The sequence below is a fragment of the Gymnogyps californianus genome, chromosome 16, assembly GCF_018139145.2.
Source record: "Gymnogyps californianus isolate 813 chromosome 16, ASM1813914v2, whole genome shotgun sequence".
NCBI lineage: Eukaryota > Metazoa > Chordata > Aves > Accipitriformes > Cathartidae > Gymnogyps > Gymnogyps californianus.
In genome coordinates this window covers 13,133,358-13,153,891 of record NC_059486.1, presented here as the reverse complement: position 1 = coordinate 13,153,891, position 20,534 = coordinate 13,133,358, and the positions used below count along the sequence as shown (strand labels likewise).

Genomic DNA, 20,534 nt, shown 5'->3' with positions numbered 1-20,534 from the left:
CTTGAGATCTCTAAAATTATCTTTCTGAGTGTTAACTGAAGAGGCTGAATCCCAGACTCGGCATGAACAACATAGCCCGAGACTCGGACACCCCACAATGCAAGACATGAAGGCCATCATCCTCCCAGCCCGACTGCACTGGGAGGTTCGGTACGCCAAGAATACGGCTGTTCTTGGGAAGGGCTCTTTCAACCGGTGTTTTCTTAACCAAAAGCTTATGAGCAAAGGGCCTCGCTGCTCTCTAGAAACAGCCAAGAGTCAGAGCCCAAACCGAGACAAGGGAGAGCCAGCTTGAACCCCGCATGAAAATGGCGTGGCCAGAGGCAGCGGACAGCGCTGCTGATGGGGCCCCGACCCAGCCAGCCGCTTCCTTACGGCCGCAGTAAAAAGCATCAGTGCTACCATGTTGCACCTCCAATTATTTTAAGCTATCAGCTTTAGAAAAACACTAATAAGTAAGGTTCATTCCTCCTTTCTCAAAACAGTACAACTTGTACTTAACCCTCCTGTTGCTAAAGAAATACTCCATTTAAGAAAGCAGCACAGTATCAATTTAATAACCGAGCAAACAATACCTTCACATTGCTATGCCTGTTAACCTTTGATTTACAATGATGTTTTTGTCAGTTTTGTTTTTTAAATTAAGATGCTTATATCCTGAAGGGTAACAAAGTTCACTCTATTAAATTAACATCTGCTATAAATAATGCACTACCGCAGAGTCAAAGAACATTTACCAAGCACTAAAAACAGGTGACTGAGCATTAAACAGTCTTTCTCTGAATAACTTAAAAGATAAAAAGATAATAAACATCTGAAAACTAAACTCTTTCTTTGCACACATTTTTGGCATAAGAATAGTCAGCTCCAAATAATTTGCTTTGTGGTTGCTGTCAAGAGAGACCCGAGCAAGACGGCGCAGGCTCTGCGCTGTGCTGCAGAACAGCTGACGTGGAAAGCAGAGGCTTCCAGCGACGGACAATTTGTTGATCCCATGTGTAGGTTTTAACACTGACTGATCTCCCAAAGCAACTTTCATTAATAAAAAGTTTCCAAGACCAGTCTTTCTCCTTCCCTAGCCCCAGAGGAAGCTTTACACAAGACACCTGGAGACCAATCCTGCCTTTTTTTTTAAGATGGGAGAATCAAGTCCAGCAATTTCTTATGCTATATGGGTGTGGGTAACAGGAGAAAACAGTCAGCAGATCATATGGCATTGGCTTCCCTGCCAATGGGAGCAGTATGTGCTCGGTGTAAAGGTTATATTTTTTTTATTTACGTGAATCCACGGAGCTCACTGCTATCATATTCAAGTACCCGCTGTCACTTCTGCACCATTTTAAAAAGGCAAAGGAAATAAAACGCATAAATTATCTTCTAAAACAAGCAGGGTTTTTGTGCTGAAATCTTCGGTGAAGAAATATAAAACACAATCGCAACAAGAGCTCAGATTGCTGCTTTAGACTCTAATGGCTTCATAACAGTAATTAAGGCTTCTTCCTGACTTCATAACTATGCCATAATGCATTTATCAAAAGCACATTACCACAATGGGCACATTCACTCTTTCTGCAATATTTCGACAGCTCCCTTTGGACACTATCAGTAAATAAAATCTTATGTGGTCCAATTAAAGAAAGCATAAATCCAAATCTTTTCTCTGTGGCTACCTTGTTTTCAATGCACTGCTCTGTCAAATTTTTAAATGGAAAATGGATAAGTGCTTTGAATACAGTAAAAAACTTCCTCCCCAGAACAACTCTGGGATGTCGAGTCTTTCTTAAGAGCCACAGGAAAGAGAGGAGCGTTACTCGGGAGCTTTGTTTTTATCACAGAAGGAGGAGAGGTTTTGACAGCAGAGAGACTATTGTCAAGTGCATTTGGACTCATGTCAAGTCTCTGCCTTGACAAATTGGACTGGGAGTCCTTTCACAGTGAAAGTGCACAAGAGAACACAACATGCAATGCAGAGCCATTTCTCCACTTCAATGAAAAGCAGAAGGGAATTACAGATCTCTCTTCCCCTTCCTCCCATCCAATTGCCTCCAACAGGCTGCAACAAGCACAGCACAGCAGCGCTCCGCAGGGACGCATTCACAGATGCGAGCATCCTCCCACTAGTCCCTTACCCACGCAAACCCCACTATTTTATTGTGGGGAATACAAATTGCTGCTGCCAGCTGAGCTCCAGGAAGAGCGGCACATGTGTGAAGCTCACACTGTGTAATGACTGCTACCGAAAGTGCAAATGCAAGTGGGTGAGTATTGGCATGAACCATGCAGAGTGCAGCTAAAATTAGGGCTAGCAATATGGAGAATCCATAATAGCCTCTGCACCTGGGTAGCTCAGTGCACTCTAGCCCAAACATGCTTTAACTGGAGGGAGGGTAAAAGGGGGAAGATGCAAAATACACATGACCTTCCTCACCATTTTTTCCCCCAAAAGAGGTTTTGCATTAGCCATCCTGCAGCAACAGCTCAAAAGATTTTAGGGTGGAGATAACTGGGAACACATTACCCTTTCTTTGAGCGCATGAAAGATTATTTTAAACCAACAGGTACTCTGTTCTAGCAACGATCCTCGATCTTTGCCGTACTCTGTTTTTGCCATATACTTCTCCCTCCTATCTCTTAACTGCTACAATGGGGAAAGTTTGGCTGTTTGTTTAAATATAGGACTATTAGTATTAGGTCAGTATTCAAGCCAGAAGTAACAAAACCCACTTCACATAAGGGATGCAGAGTGCTTAGCATCCCTCACCAGTTCATCTGTGTTATTTACTCCCTTGGTGTGGAAGGTTTTACACTGATGAGTTCTGACTGCTCCTTAGTACAGGGAGAGCTCTGGGCACTAACCTGACCAGGACTCTTTATGGCATAGTTCTGCTCCCCCCCGATTTTAGTATCCTTTGCAAAAATCACAGAATTTCTCTAACAGTATCAGAGAGAGAGGCAAAGCAGCCAGGCAGCATGCAAAGCAGCTCTTGGGTTTTTGTTTCTGAGTTGCACGGGGTGAGGGGGAAGATTTGTCAAGAAACCTTCTAGAAACCCTGGGGGTGAAAGGAAAGTACTAGAATTGGCTACAGTAAATGAAAAGCATAATTCAAATGCTGACACGTACTTCACAAAGCTGTTCTTTAAACTACATGGGAAGGAGCTGCACCAACCTCCATTTAAAGAAGAAAAAAGGTGTGGGGGGGGAAGCTTAGATACAGTATTATCCAGGAGCTGCTCCTGAGGCCTCCATCCAGAAACAGACTACCAAGCTTTCATTCAATAAGGTACTGCTATAACAAAATTACCTCCTGGGTGCTAATGGTCTCTTAGTTATAAACAACCTCTTTAAATAAGGAAAAAAAAGTGCATTATAAAGGAATTTGCCACACATTTCCTTCAATAAATCCTTCTTCCATTCAGTGCTTCCCAACAGGCGCTGGTCTACCAGCTATCATCACCAGTAATTCTCTCCCACCAGGGGGAAAGTAAAATAAAAAATTCAAACCATAAAAATATCTCTTTTATCATAGAAGAAAGTTATTATGAGCCTTCATGCTGCCTGGCTGATGTCTGTGCACACTGATGGCCCCTCTTTCTCCATTAATTGCCTGCAGAGGGAGAAAGGAACAAATGCTGACCATGTAAGGTGCATCCAGAGACTCAAGGTAATCATACTCATTCAGTTTTATTTATAGTAACAAGTATTTTATTTATTGATTTTATTTACACCATGAAAAATAGGTCCAAAGGCTTCTGGCAAAAGCCTCCCATTAGGGCAGCTGGGTAAGTTGCCATCACACTGTGCCAGGTATTCCCCTTCTGAACCACCTACTCTTGGCATCTGCCAGAAAAAGAAAAGGGGGAAGGAAAAAAAAAAAAAAAAAAAAAAAAAGATTCCCCTCTAATTTCCCAGAGCTCCTGACAGTTCCTACCTGCTTGGTTTGTCCTCTGCCAGCTCCCTGTCACTGCCAGCTCCAGACTTCTTGGCCACTGCCCTACCCTACTCCGCAGAATGCCTCTCTTTGGGGCAGCCAACTTGCCTTCTAGTTGAGTCAGAGCAGAGGGACTGGCTGCAGAAACCCAGGACAGCTATCAGTGACACTGTGCACGGAGTGCACCTAACAGGCTCCTACCCAGCACTCAAAACTACTGGAAACACCCTTCATTTCCAGACTTTCCCAGCTCAGCACACATGCCAGAGATGAGAGAGGACGTGCCAGCTCTCCCAGGACTGCTCACACGTTCCAAGTCCAGGTGGTGACAGAGCAGGACCGCACGTCACATACCTTGGCGCTGCATTTGCAGCGGGGCAAGCACACGACAGCACGCAAAGCCTCCCAGCTATAAGACCCCACTGCCAGAAGAGCTCACCAGGCATGATGATGAGCCCAAGGGAACAAGCACTGCCCAACCCACAGTCCCCTTTCCAGGGCTCTTGCACCACACTCCTAAACAGGGAATGACAGGAGGTCAAACTGATCTGGACAGAAGTGGCTTGGACTAAGCTGGACTGGTCAAATCAGCCTCCACGGGGAACAGAGCAGCAGCCCTGTGGCTGGGCAAAGAGCTGCTAAGGCAGGGAGCACGACACATTTTCCTTAAGCAAAGCCCAGCCAGAGAGATGGGCAACTTTTGTCCTCCAAATGCTTATTCCTCATAAAAAATTTACATAGACTAAAGGAACTAACACTAATAAAGTTTTATCACTTCCTACACCCAGTCCTCAAGGGAGTGCCCAGCAAATCTTTGCGGGCAGCCGCAGCAAGAGCCTGGGATTGTGCTGCATCCCATCTTGGGGGGGGGGAATTCCTGCCAGCAACCAACAGCGTCAAACACATATTCAGGATATATTCAGCCCCAAATCAGAAAACTAAAAAAAAAAAAATTTCATCCATGTTTGTAAGCTGGTCACACCCTTAAGCTCTCCAGAGAAGTTTTACAGCTTGTAAAACCCTCATGATTCATTTGGAAAGAAACCACAGTCTGTGCTGCAGCCACATAAGTGTAAGGTTTCACAGGGAGGAAGGGACGCCTCAATAAACTGGACTTCGAGGGGATATGTAAAGAGCACTAATACATTTCAGGGCCCAGCTGCAAACACAAAAGAGGGGAAAATAGAAGGGTTTCTGCCCCATATCCGCAAGACACTTTATGCAGAGAAAAGCACGCTGCTTTATTTATACAGAAATTTTCTTTTTAGCGTGCACCACTTAGCTATCCATTATCAGCCCCAAAACAACAGGGCACAGGAGACTACTTTAATGAACAGCATGAGCAGGAAATAGAAAGATGGGGAGCAAGATTTAAAGCACAAATGGTTCAGGCACTCTTGTATTTTACAGAAGGTCATTCACTGGGCCTTTATACTTCATTTATCAAATTATATCTGAATTGGTGCAGTCATCCTGATTCAAGAAACCATCACGCATCTTTTCCCTTCAAAAGGGGAAATAAATACTTTATCTGTAAAGCATTTTGCATCAGAGGATCTCAGAGTCCTTCCCTGGCACTTTGCCTCATAAAACCACCCAGGCAGACAGCCGCTTACCCTACAGATGGCCTTCAGAGGTGCAAAGAAGTTAAGTGTTTTGCCCTTAATGGCTCGGGCAGTTGCATAGCCAGATCTCAAATCTACACCTCCTCCCCCGACATGCACCTGACTGAGCCAATTTCCCACGTTGCTACCCTTAATGAGTGGGATTTTATAGCCTCTATTTTTCTAGTGCTTTCCTTGTCATCATAAACATCCCAGTGTTTGCTCACAAGTTGTTCCGTTAAAAACAAATACGCTGCCACTCCACGGCAGTGGAATTTGCTGCAGAAAATCAAGAGAACAGCACTGTCTTGCCAGCCACCTGCACCACCTCCCCCTTTAACTCAAACCCAGAGGCATGTTACAATTACATTATTCCAACTAAATAAAATTATTTTCCCCTGTTCCAAGACATAAAACAACCACATTATTATGGCCATAGCCACGGTGATTTAATAATTTAAACAAAAGACACACACAATGATAGGAACATAGTAAGTAGCACAGCACTTCATTACGGCTGGAACCAGTATTTATGATCCCTGAAACCAAAGACGGTCTTGAAAATTATATGTCCAAATGCGTCACTTCAAAATTACAACTTAATCATATAACGTTCAGCACAGAGCTTTAAAAAACACTGATCATCTTTTGTTTTTTTCCAGGGTGAAGAAAAGCTCTGGGAGATAATAAATCATTTAATGCATCGGTGGAAGCAGCTTACTTATGAAACAGGATTTGCAATGCAAAAAGTGAATCATGAAGCATCACCTTCACACTTCACCCTTCCTCACGCATTCCTATTGAAGACTCTCTCTCCAACTCGCCCCCTGCCTCCTACAGCAGGTCAGTGACAGGGACAGTCACCCATTTCTCCATGATCCGTCTGTAGGAAAGGGTTCATCGTGCTCTCCGAGCTATGCAAGGAACGAGCTGAAATGCAAGGCAGCCACCCAAGAGCTGCAAGTGCTTTGAAAGCTCTAGACCGTGCTGTACAGAGAAGTTAATCCAGTAAAAATGCTTTGGACACATAGCCACAGCCCAAACACAGTTCTTTGCCAAGACTGAGGACAATATGTTATTAACTGAAGTTTAATTATATCCACACACATACGTTTCTAGCTGAGACATACAACTATTTCTCTGTAGATCTGTTTGTTCTTCTAGCGGTCCCATTAAGAAATTAGTTTTGTGTTCACTTTCATAGCCCAGAACACACATTTATCTGGTATTAAATTTACTCCTGTTTTGTTTCCATAGGAATTTTACTGGTTCCATATTAATTAAATTATGTCAGAAACAGACAACACTTCACAAAGGACCCTCTAATCAGTGGCTAATAAGGGCGGGCTGCAATATGGCATTTACTTAACATTGGTAAGATTATTTTCAAAAGACAAAGCACAGTTTCAAAGAACAAGCTATTGTCTCCCCAACAATCAAGCGTGCAAATTAAGTAGATCTTAATTACTACATTTGCAATGCTTGGGATTAGGCGAGATCGATTTCCAACAAGTATCATCGCCTGTCAAACGAAGAATCTGGCTACTTGTAACATACAGACAACGTATTTTTCTTTTAAGAGAAATTTTGCAGGAAGAATGAGTCAGCAGCAGACACTTAGCCAGGTCTCCACAGTCAACCAACAACCGCTACATGAGCTTCAACAGGGAAACCTTCCCACTCTCGAAGACCCAAGTATAAGACAGTCATGTTGAAAGGCTGCCCACTCTCCCCAAAACAACCCAGTAACCTGACTGCCACAGAAGCAATGCAAGTAGCTCTGAATATTTTATCTCTTCCCACACTCTTTCAAGTGCATCAACTGTACATGCAAGCGAAGAGTGCACACTCCCTTCTAATGGAAGAGGCAAAATTCAATTAACGACACCAATCTTTAAAAGTCAGCAGAGACTGCGGAAATGGCTCATTCGGGAAATTTTTCTTTCTGAAAGCTTCCGTGCACTATAATAAAGCAACTATCGCAAGCATTTATTTATTAATACAGAAAGATTTATTTATGAGAGATCTGCAATCAGCTTAAACTCTGAAAGCACAGCTTGATGTAGCTTAGCCCCTGGCCAGAGTTTCTCATCTGCTTTTACGTCAGGAAGCAGCATCCTTTAGCTCAGGGGTTAGTTGAGAATAGCCCAGGAGACACCTCGGGACTCGCTCAGACTCAAGGCTGCCAAAACCAGCGGGCAGCCTGCAGTCACCCAAGCTCCACTTTTATGCTGGGCTTCGATATGGTAGAGGGAAAGAGGCAGACTCCGCAGGCAAGGAAAGCTGGGAAGTGGCACAGTCAGGGTGGGTATGATGGCATTTGTGAAAGGAGCTGGAGAATTGCCACTTTCCCTTAAATTAGCATGGCAGGCAGAATTATGAAAGGCTGTTAGTGTAACGTAAGTTACCCAAATCGTGCTTTTCTGCGAGAGGAAGATCAATGTCAGATGGCCGCAGCGCAGAAGATGCAACCCTAGCACATCGACATTCCGCTGGGCAGAATACCTCCCAGAGCTACCAGCAACAGGAGGTTTGGCAACAATAGAGCCACTTGATTTAAAGCAACTGTACTATTAAGTTAACATATTTATTCACAATACAGGCTAGCTTAGATTTAAAAAAAGGGAAAGGGAATGGCACAGGGAGCTTCTTCAATTCATAAGAGGCAGCTATTAAGACAACACTAAGAAGTCGGGAGGGGAAGCTTTCTCAATGGTTTGGCTACATTCTTCCATCATGATTTCACAAAGCCCGAGGAGTCAATAAAAGCATATTTTAGGTCTTCAAGGAAGCAGATCCACATACTGCCTCGACTCTCTCCGTTACAAGAGACAAACCCAAATGAAAGCGTTGCCCAGTTCCCAAGTGTCAGGATCCTAGTCCTCTTCAGCTTGTCCTTTATCACTAGTAAACAGCCACGGTGATAACAACAAGACTAAGTACAGCTGTCTAGAGACACATCAAGTACTGCACTGCACACACCATGAAATTAAACACAAGCCTCGCCAACACAGAACAAGAGCAGATTTAAAAGCCAGGGCAGTTTTTTCACCAGCAGTAGCTCAGGATCATGAAACTGCTTCCTGCTGTCCCACCTCCTGAACTTCCTGCCATCCTGTCCAGGGAATACGCCTTTGTCCCTGACCACAACCTGCGGAAAACAGCCATCCGCCCAGACGTGAGCATTAAGAAGTCCCTCCTGCACAGCCAGAGTGCTGGGACAGTCCCTTCCCTCCAGGTTATAGGAAGTTCATCTCTGCAGAGCAGTAGTGCTCTACCCACCGCGACCTTGAGAAGGGACACCCTCTGTGCCCTGCTGCTTCTGGCTCCTCACAACGAAATCACTGGTACCAGGCCAAAATTGAGCATCCGTGTCCTCAGAACACAGGGAGGGAGAGAACTGCTCATCACTGCCTCTCACACAAAACAGCAAAATCAATTACAACAGATGACATTTTGCATATTAAGTATACAGGGAAAAAAATTTGAGACGTTAACATTTGTCATTGCTGTATCTCCCTCAGAGCCTCTTCCCTGAACCCCAGGAAAGGCAGTAGGGTGCTCAAAGCAATGGCGACCACAGACCAAAAGGCTGACTTGAAACAAAAGAGAAATGGCTCAAGAAGTTTGTTTCACATGCAAAGGAAACGACCAGAACGGAGAGGAAGTAGTATTTAAAAAGTCCACCTGAAAGAACGGCATCAGACAACTGCCTAAGAGACCGTACAGTTAATATGGTCAGCTGCCAACCCTTGATATCACAAGACTTGTAATATTTCTGCTAGGGTTCAGGTGCTGCACTTTCTTATCCAGGAGTCTCCCGCACAGGCAGGAGTACTCTTGGGCACCCACCTCCGCCATCCATGCAACTGTCCCTCCGCTGAACGTCCCCTCAGCTCCACAAACCGCAAGGACACCCTTGGCTGCTGCTGCTGTGGCCACAAAAGGGACAAGAGTGCTCATGTAATCCTTGAGAGGCGAGTACCTGTGGGGCAGTAACCTCCTGGGGTGCTGGGGAGCCCCTAAGCCACTCAGACAAGAGCACCTCTGCCCACATCCTCCCCTTCCATTTCACGCGGTAGTTTCTCGCCAGCACAGCTGCCGATTACAGCTTGCACGGACATCTGAAGACTCAAAGGTGAATAAAAACCCTACACTTCTTAATCTGATTCATGCTTTTTTAATGACTGGAGTTCGTATCATGTGGAAAGCATCTTTTGCAGGATACTGCTTTGACCACTGCTGTTCATAAATATAAAAAGACTTGCTAATGTGCTGCTAAACTTCTCACAGAAGTATTTATATCAGTACCCCTCTATTTTTTTCCAACAATAATCTAATTCATGTGCCTCTTATCTTAGCTGTGAAACAGCATGTTAAATCCAAGATCACAGCTCATTTAGATAAATGGAATTGGGCACATCCAGCGAGTCATTCCTGCTGTGACATTTCTACTATTGACAGAGTTATTTCCAGGCCCAGCGTGGGCAGGGAACTGGGAGGACTCACACACTTCAGCACAATCACTGCCCCTCACTGAGGACGCACAGAACAGCCAAATTTTCAAAAGGGACTCTACCTGGGTCTAGTCACATGTTAATAAGCATTCTGGCAGCATTTCCCAGAAATAACCTTCAACAGTTCCCTAGAAACATAATCCATCAAAATAAACCTCAAAATAATAAAAAAGAAAAGAACTTTTATTGGTAGATTGCGTTCTAGCTATATACAGAAGAATTAGTAGACAAACTAGAGTCACTGATCAAGGGAATAGCTCAAATTAATTTCAAGGTTATTTTCTTAGACAGTTCTTTTATAAACACAAATAGTGCTGTCAGAAAGTTTCCCTTTCCTCATTCTTTGTTACTCTCCGTGAGCTCTTAAGAATATAGCTGAACCTTATTGGGCCTCTGTAGGACTTAAGAGTACCCAGTGGAACCTAAGCACTTAGTAGGCGATGAGCCGAAGTCAGCCTGTTGCTCTAGAGCTTAACAGTTAAATCATCCAGAATAGATTAAAATTTCCAATCAAATAAATTGAAAGTTCTCCTTCAGCACTGAACAGTTCCCCTTTTCTCTAGGGCTCCATCCCCATATTCCTTTCTAACCTGAATAAATATGGTATTTACATCCCCCTCTTTTTTTTTTTTTTAAAAAAACAAACACAACTGCTGAGATGATGCAGAAACAGCACAGTCAAAGGATTTTCTTTAGATACTCAGAGCACTCCTGATCTACATATTGATTTCAACTTATCATTCTTCATAAACAAAATGGATACACGAGAGAGTCTGTCAATACATCTGCTGGTGCATCTTTCTCTCCGCTCACAGCCAGCACAGCCCATGCACAGAGATTAACACCAACTTGTACTGCAGAACATACCGCCTCAGTGAGAGCTGGTACTTTTTGGACAGTTTCCACTTGAAGCTGTAAAGCTGAGGTGCAATCAGAAGTGGTCACAACCATGCAGCCACACCCGTCGAAACACTTTTAGTGCTAGGGCTCAGCCGAGGTTATCTCACTGATAACCTACATACACCCTGGGGACATTTGTGCAACGTGCACATCCACGCACTGATGTTTCAAAGGACATAAACCAAAACTTGGCTGTAACATGTAATTTCCCAGCGCTGCCTCAGAGTGCTGCGTGAGATGTGCTCCGCTCAGCCTGCAGAAAGGAAGCTGGCCTTGATTTAGAGGGATGTATGTGCTTTGTATAAGTGCATACGTAACGGCATGCTACTGCCCATTAACAATTTTACACTTCCTGAAAATCACATTTTCAGCCAAAAGAAACACTTCTGATTATTACAACAAGGATCTCTATACCATAAACCCCAGAAATTAATCATTCCTGTACTCCACTAAGACCCATCACAAGGTAGCCTGCCTCTGGAAAATTAACTGCTATGCGTCAGTCAAAAAGATATACAATTTAAGGATTTTCATACATTCTCTTACTCAGGTAGAATCTTCTCTTCACCCCTTCTCTCCAATAATCAAGCATTTATTGGATCTGGCATAAATATTCAACCCATGCTGCTCATCAGTCTGGTTGGAGAGAGATGGTGGGGGTTCCACCTAAAGTCCTAGGGTGGGTTCTCTTGTAATCTATAAAGTTTTGCTTTTGGCCTCAGTGGAAGTAGGATTAGACCCTAAATAGGTCCACCCACAATGACACAGGGGAGCTTGAAATGGATGAAGGAAGACAATACAAGGAAGAAGAATCTCGAAGCAGGATAGTTTAATCAGATAAGGGTGTATTCTATGCAATAAAAAGAAGCTAACATCACCCTTATCTGCATTACATCAAGTATCTTTTGCTTCCAAAAGCCCTTAAGGCTGCAGAGTTTTCAGTTACCTTTTCCCCCCTCTATTTCCACTAGCATTAATACTCTTCCTTAGAAGTCTGCTGCCAGCCGCTGCATGGTCTCTCTGGATATCATGAATTAAATTCTCAGTTTTTCTGACTTTTTCCACTGTTAGAAGGACATTTATCAGGTTAAGCCCAGATTTCTTTCCCTGTCTTACCAGCAGAGTTTTGGATGACTAATCAAAAGACTGAATATATTTTAAAGATCTAATTCTCCCTTCACTATTTATACTAGTCAATGTCACTTTGACACTATTCTGGCTTTCGACTGCAAAAAACTTTCCAACTTAAATTCCCTTAAAATGAACACACTCTCATAAGCAGACAAGAGTGCTATTCGCTCCATCTCTCCCTCCCCTAAGTTAGCTTCAGCTGTCACCAAAAACACGGTAAGCATTTTCCTCCTTGGGAACTATGTGTTCTTGCAGTTATATCCAGTGGACCAGAAGAGTCTGGCATTGGAAAAAGAACTATCTGATTTCTTGGACTCACTGCAAGAGAACCTGTCTTGGCCAGATACAGTGATTACCACCAAGAATTCAGTTAAATTAAAGATGCCTTAGGCAATGAATATTGGCTATACAGTGACCAAGCATTCACCCACTACAGATATAGCTTTGGGGCTTTGACTGCTCTTTAAAGGGTGTTTCTTCCTGCAGTTATAAATAACTGCGAGCAAAACAAGCTTTGTAAGTCAGCGTAAAGATTTTCAGAACTGCCATCCATGAATCGCGACCACTATTTTAGCAAACGGAAAGTAGTCAACAGCTCTTGAGAACCTGTCACATTTGTCTCTGTTTTCAGTTTGTTCAGATCTGAAAGTACATTTCAGCTTAATTCAGACCGAGCATTTAAGTCAAGGTCAAATCTACTATTTTCGCCATGATTTGTATTGCCTTCTTTCACCTATATTCCCTGTAATGTCTATTTCTATTCCAAGTTATAAAGAGGGCGATATGGCCTGCAGAAGCAGCTGCACCTTAGACCTACCTTGAGATACCAAACCTGGGAGTGCCCCTTTATGTCAGGGAAGAGAGAGCTGCCGTGTTCAGATGGCTAATCCTTGTGTGACAATACTTCGACGTTGCAGAGAACACTACGTCTGGGCAGCAGCAAGCAAAAAGTACCAAAAGACAAAACAGATACAAACTGTCTTCCTAAAAATCTGCTCAAGGCAACAGTTTTCCACAGACCATTTCTACCGCGGTTTCCGTCTTTTGACTCGCCACACACAAGCCCAGTCCTCAGGCAGAGGAAACATCTCTGACAACTTCCAAGCAAGTCAGATCTCCACCCAGATCTGCCTCTGCTGTAAGCGGCCTTCTCTCACTTCATGAATTACCCCTTTCCATCACACTGTTAAGGTATGGCAAAAGCAGGTCCGCAAGCACATGCCTTGCTGTCCCCTCCAGGAAGGGTCCTACCTCCATTTCACAGGAAGGGTGCCAATGGGAATTTTATCGAATGTCACGGTGAGTTGCATAGCATCTGCTCTATGCTATGCTCCGGACAACCTTCTCTACAGAGTTTTTCCATGAGGGGTTGCTCATCAGGTCTTATTTTTAAAGAATCTGGGCCAAGTCATCCCTGCTGTAGCTTTAGTGACGTCAATGAGCTACAGCAGGGGTGAAATTGGGCCACTATTTTTTATGTCCATATGTCATGTGCCCATTAAAGAAAAAAAATGCAAAAGAAGATCAAGGAAGAAAAGAAAAGTTATTGAATCAGAAGACTATACTGTGCAGAGATTAACCTCTAGATGTGGAATGTTTCTCTTTTGCTCCTGCTGTACATTTATAAATATAATAGTTTATGGAAAAAGAAATACTTCTGTAGTGTCAAGGTACAATGCAAGTTCTGTAGTAACAAATTATATTCACATTTTGTATCCTGTTTTGATAAAAAAAATAACAAAAAATCTTTACCAGGAAAAGGCCTCTTCAAAACCCAACAAAAGTAAGCAACACAGTTGCCAGTAACTGTTAGTTTCTCCACTGTAAGCCAATATTAATCATACTCTGCATATCACCACCCAGTAGTAAAGCCCAATGGACCTTGTTCTGAGCTCATTTCTTAGTAAATCCAAAACAGGATTATACAAATATCAAAAGCAAAAATATGAAATACAAGTTTGAACCTAAACAGTGTTTTCTGTGATATTCAAAGCCTCAAACACCAACGTGGAAAGGGACGCAGCTGAGGAGACCAAGCCTGCCAGATGTAGGGCACCAGCTGTGAACAACCAGCAGTAACAGCCACCGCACCACATGGCGATTCTGTGCTGCTTTTCAGAAGGCTGAACTGTATCATTTATCTTGAGCAAGCGTGCATACGTGTTTTCCACCCGCCGTGCCCCAGACCATCCGGTACTCCCCTGGGCTGTAAGCAGCAACTCAGGATAGCCGAACCACAAGATGCATCACAGCCAGCGAGACCTACGACCAGAATTTCTCAACTCCATATTTAAAAGCCCACTTAACTGACATTTAAGCACATGAGTAACCATATTCATATGAACATAGGTAAAATTACTCACCAATATGCTTAGAGTCACGCCAAAATGCCTTTAAAGCTAGACAGCTAATTTTTCAGAACCGTCCAGGAACAGCACCAGATCACAGGAGCTTGGTGTTCAGGGCCTCCACTTTGCAGATAACTTATTTCAAAGATTAATGGAAGATTCCTTGGAAATCTTTCACCCTAATTCTCCAAGTCTCAGCTTTAGTCAAAGACTAAGTCTTCTTTGTAAAAGCCTTTTTTCCAATTGTTTTGCCTTTGCATCAATGAGTTCTTTTCCCACAATAAGCCAGAACTGTTTGAGGTTTTGTTTTTTTTATTTTTATTTTTTTTCTCTCCTCCCTCCCCCCCCCCCCCCCCCATTCCAGCACTGGAATCAAAATAACTTGAGCTGGAAAACGTGTGACCTCCCAAGCCTTTATTTACAGTATCACAAACCACAAGGGAAGGATCTGTCCAAGTTTTCCAGCTGGAATGGGAACAGCAGGGAAAAACGTGCCCTCATTTTTGCAGCCGTGATATTTAACACATCACAGGGGAGAAGGATGGGCAGGAGGTACGAGAGTTAGAAGCAAGTAATGATGCCATGGAAATATCGGATGAAGAGGTCTCAGCCACACAGGTAGGTTCACGTGATTACATCCTTTCTCCCCAGAAATAAACAGAGCTTTGTACATGCAAATGTAATTGCAAAACCAGTCTGACACATATTTAATGGGGTTACTTCTTGACTTTCACATTATACAAGATTGTAAAATACAGAAACCTTCTAGACTTCACCTGAATTTGTATTAGTGCTGTAATGATCTCCCTTCATGCTGCCATCCCCCAAATTACTACAACAAAGACTTTGTCAAAAACAAGAAGCCTAGAAGCAGTGGAATCTTCCTCAGGTATTTAAACAGCACAGCCAAACACAAATGAACGAGGTTCAGATCTATAGAAAGTTACTTGCAGCAGGAAACTGTCAGTTTGTGGTTACAACCACACCAGTGTCACAGCTCTTTCCTCCCAGTTAAATACGTATGTCCAAACAGTTCCTCATGTCTAGCGATTCTATTGTAAAAGGAGGAAAACAACAGAAAGAAACTCGCCCATATTTCCACTAGAACTTTCATAGTGCCAGGCTATACAGCAGACTATCTTTTTGGAAAAGGAATCCTTCTGTACCTTTCCAAACATTTGTGTCCTAGACTGTCAGGTCTAACTCAGTTTACCTGTAACTATCTCCTACCTTTACAAGATACCATTCCCCCTCCCTTACCTATTAGCAGCTCCCCCTTCTCCCTGCCTGGCACTGTAACAAGTGCCACACTAACCCACAACCTTTACACACTGAGACAGGGGAATGCCACAATTGTACTGCTCCATTGCGCTGCCAAACAGGGTTCCTCTCCTTGCCAGTACAAAAGCAGCCATCACCCAGCTCTCTGAAGAGTTATCACCTTGATCTAACTCACTGTAAAGTGTTTTGCAGTATAGTCTATGAAGGATCCAACATGAGGATAGATTTCGCTGCATTCAGGCAGTTTCCATAAACTCACCCCTTCCAAGGGGTGCAATTCTCATGTCACGTGTCACACAGTAAGTCCCTTGGGAAATACAGGACGCTGAAAAAGTAAGATTCAGGCCCAGTTTGTGTCCATACAAAAGGGCACAGGGCTCTGGAAGGGGAAAAGCTTGTCACATTACACAGCCAGGGGTGGAAATGTACCTGAAAGTCACAGCACAGCGTGGCACAGGCGCAAAGACAGGTGCTGCAGGCAAGGCAGGCAGTGCTAGAAGGGCATTAGAAGGAACCAAATGCAAAGCAAATCTGTGCTTCCTTATGACAGGACACCATACATTCCTTCAGTGATGTGCACAAATTGTTAGGAGGGGACACCACTTCCCCAGTGCACCAGACCTCTGTCCCCAGCCTGCCTCACATCTTCTCAGGCTAAGGCACCCTGTAATTCCACCTCATCTACTTTCCCCTCTCCTATATATTAACCTCCTGCCCAATGTCAGTCTCTGCCACAGGGAGAAACACTCACCCCTCATCCCATCCAGGCTTCTGCAATTGCAGGACCAGTGGAAACACAAAAAGGCAGTGCAGTGTCCCCAGACAGCTAGAAGTGAGGATGCTGAGGGACAGAGCAGCAGGTACCTCCTCATTCTGCATCAGCATCCTCCATCTCCCCCTATCACACTGCTTCCCCCACTGGCTTCTTGCCAAGGTCCCACAGCCACGCTTCAAACGTCACCGGCACTTACAGCTCGTGTATGCACACATGCCCTCAGATTCTGCTCTGCCCTTCTGCTTGCACCAGGGATTGAGGACGCTTTCCTAGATTTTGAAATAATTCTATGCAAAATTCTCCCAGGTATGACTTGCAGAGGAACCTCCTCCCATCATTTTCACTCTGTCCTGCAGTTTGGATTCAAAGCCTCCAGGTTTGGAAAAACAAAGGGCTGCACAGGGATGCTGGCAGAACAGAGGGGAAAACTACCCGGTGCCTACAGCATTTTCCTGGACATTGCTAGTCAGCTTTTTGTTTTCATGAACGCTGCATTCCCTGATAAAGGTTTAAAACCCATTTTTCTCCCTACATTCCTTACCCGCCAATCCACAGACATTACTTGCTCTCTAGTGACGCAAGCTGCACGGATTCATTTTGCTGTGAATACAATTCTGAAGGCAGTTTCCCCTCACCTGCCCAGGAAATTAATGACCACTTGGGCGCCTCTCTTACCGAGGATTGTCAGCCCTGTTAAGTCCTTCAGGCAAGTGAAATGAGTAGAGCCACAGCCTCAGGGCAAAGCAAACCCTAAACACTGCTAAGGATTGCATTTCTTCTTTGCTGTTACCACTAATTCAGAGAAACACACTCTCCTCTACAACAGCCTACAGGGGAGCAAAGGGGGAGTGCGTGATCTAAAGCAAGGGAGGCAAAGCTCTTGCGGCATAGACGTTCTCCCTCAGCACAGGAGCACAAATTCACATGGCAATTAATGCCTCTACCAGCATAAACTCCTCCATTAAAGCTGCTCACAGCAGCTTTTGTTCCCAGAGAGACCTGTCCGCAGCTCCTTCCTTCAGAGAGCTGTGGTGGGCAGAAGAGAAGCTGCCGGGCTCTCACAAGGAAATCAGGTATCCCACAGAGGGACAAGCCACAGCACTGGGAGCAGCCTACCCAGGCTGGCCCTCGGCTCTGCTAATCCTGAAGAGAGAGGCTTCAGGAATGGAATCGACGTGGGGAATGGCAATGAATTCATTGGGAGCCAGTTTCTCGACAGGAGATAATTAAGGTATTCAAATCACCCTTAGTTTTCAAGGATTTCTGGTAAAGATATTGCATGTTAATACAGAGCTGGTGTCACTGCGGTTTCAGTGTAACTGCTGCGACCCAGAGGTATAAATCCAGAGAAACTGAAAACACATTTCAGTCTGATAAGTGAACAGTCTCACATCCAAACTCATTTATCCTTTCTCTGTTCTTCCCAGCAATTCGTTGCTCTTAAAGCAATTTTTGAGTTTTAGCATCCAGCAGCAAAAATGCAAAGTTGCTATATCACAGTATCACCGCAAAAAGAAACATTTGATGGTGTTAAGAGTTAAAAACACCCGTTCTGCTAGAGGAAAAAAAAATTGACTGGTGAGGAATGTACTGGAGGAAAATAAGAACATGAAAAACTACACAGTCAGTCTGAAGGCTGACACCCCATCTATTGAAAAACTCCTGTTCAGCCACTAATTTTGTAGGCAGATTTAACACTACGATATACATTTCTAGAATTCACACAAAAGAGGTTTGGTGAGAGCTGGACACATACACAGTGAACCCACAAGCAGCACTCCAAAGGTTATAGCATAAGGGAGTAGCAGGTACAGACATTCATAAAACCATAAAATCTCTCAAAATTTACTTGTTAAAAAACACCACAGGGTACTTGGTTCCCCATCTACACTCTTTACTGGGGAAGTTCTGCATGTCAATCCTCTTGGCAATGTAAAGCAAATTAAAAGTTCAGAGGGCAAAAACCGGTAGAAATTAAAAACCATTTTATGGTAGTACCAGAGGCTGCACACTGTTTATTTCAACACAAATAAAATGCAACAAGGTTAAGATTTTTTTGGGGGAAAAGACCCACACAAGATTTAAATATACACAAAAAATTTATGTTAACTGCACATCCTGTGCAGCCATTCTCCCTTTTAATTTATTTATTTGAAAGATTTTCAATAAACAAGGATGCTCACTAAGCAGAAAAAGGCGGGGAGCATGAGTTTTCTTTAAAGAGAGGTTTATTACTAATACACATCTATGCAGTTTAAGCCAACCACGTCCTGTGACTGCCAAGCCCTTCTCAAAAGCAACTCATACAGCCATTCTTCCAGACTCCATTTTATCGTGTTTCCCCCGAGCATCTATTCAAGTGGAACCCAAGCTAAGGTTAATCCCCTCTCTCACCAGCAGCGACCTAGCACCCATCAGACTTATTACCATTCTCCCCAGTAACATCTAAATGGTTTTTTTTCTAATATAGAAGAAGAAAAAGAACAGCCATCCAGCTGAAATGCCAGAACCTACCTTCTGCAAAAAATCTCTCTAGATGCTTCTGAATGCAGGAGGGAGTGAAGACAGCATTGCTGAAAAAGGATGTCACTGTTGGTCCACATGTGTCAACATCCTAGGGAAAGATAAAACACAGTTGCTTAACTGCCATGCCCGTGGGAAATCAACAGCAAGAATAAAGCTGCATTATTTTCACAGTTATACCATGCTAATGGCTCCTATGCAAACAACATAAAGCTACAACATTTTATAATTGCACATCAGAGTTTCTCTGCAGACATCCCTCTGGTATGTCAGAAATTCAATACGTGATAGTAGGCGGCAATGAGCACCTCAGGGATTTAAAGTGCGTTCCAAGCCATGAGTCATCGTCATCTCTAACTCATGGAAATTAAAAAAAAAAAAAAAGAAAGAAAGAAAAAAAAAGAGCGAGAGAGAAGAGAAAACCACACACACGCGTTGCACTGACCGCTCTCATGTGCTCTCTCTATACAATACCATAACTTCCCCCTACAGCATTTCCCTTTTAAATAGGGTGTTGAACGATTTCCACGAAGGGGATAACATCACAGACAAAAACCATCACATCGCAGTGTTCTTCCAGGTAGCTCCCCGGAGACCAGGCAGGATCCCACATTCGAGAGTGGAAACAGAGCTGGAGCTGCCTTTATAAACCCCACAAGTCCTTCCATACCTGGAGGAGGAGTGAGGAGAAGGCACCTCCCATGGCTGCCGCAGAGGACAGCGCAGCCAGGCCCGAGGGATGGCAAGGACAGGGGTGGTGAACCAGCAGCACCCAGGAGGATGGATCCAGCTCCCTTCCCACACAGCTCGGGAAATGTCAACCCCACGCAGCCCATTTACACTTCATTTTCCAGCCATCAGCTACCTGCTTTCCCCCAAGGCTGATTTTTGTCAGGATTGCTGAGGGCCAGACAGAACTTGTAACCATTACCTGCCGAGCAGCTTATGTGTTTTGCTTCGTTATGCCAAGCAGCCCATTGCCTTTCTAAGAGATTCCTTCAGGCAGAGTCTCATCATTACCTCCAACCACTGGAAACTGTTTTTAATACTGCTTTTAAAGCGTCTGGTTTGCACTTTAGGGCACACACATGTGCTTCCCCCCCTCCCAGCCATCACTCCCCTCTCTTCTTAGATCTCCCCAAGTATATTCAAGTTCCTTTAGGCCTTCTTTAATTTCTTGGCTTATCCTTGGTTTGTCTGCCCCTGCTGTCCTTCAAGCAACAGCCAGAACAGAGCGACAGCTCTCCATAGCGTGAGGTCTAACAGGGCGGATGGAGAAGGGAAGGCTGGAGTATTCGCCGCCGTTTTCCTGACAAGTGACCCACAGGCAGCCAGCACGGCTTCAGGAACTCGACAGAGATCAGAAGATACCTTGGCTATGCGTGCGGGGAGGATGGCCTCCGCAGCTCCCACACACTCCTGAAAACCACCCGCTCAGATTAAAGCTGGCTTTAACTCGCTGAACTACCCGGCAGCAGCAATATTCCTTTCCCCTTCGGGTCAGGAAGGGCACAGTTGTCCTTCCC

The 20,534-nt window shown here is 44.1% G+C and overlaps 1 protein-coding gene across 4 annotated transcripts in view; it reads right to left on the bottom strand.

Moving 5' to 3' along the window:
• The window catches only part of PITPNM2 (phosphatidylinositol transfer protein membrane associated 2), a 139,927-nt gene that overhangs the window by 104,628 nt on the left and 14,765 nt on the right, over positions 1–20,534 (bottom strand). For all 4 annotated transcript variants that reach the window (XM_050906730.1, XM_050906731.1, XM_050906733.1 and 1 more), the window contains exon 2: positions 19,000–19,099. The gene's annotated coding sequence lies outside the window, so the exon portion shown is untranslated. The remainder of the gene's footprint in view (positions 1–18,999; positions 19,100–20,534) is intronic.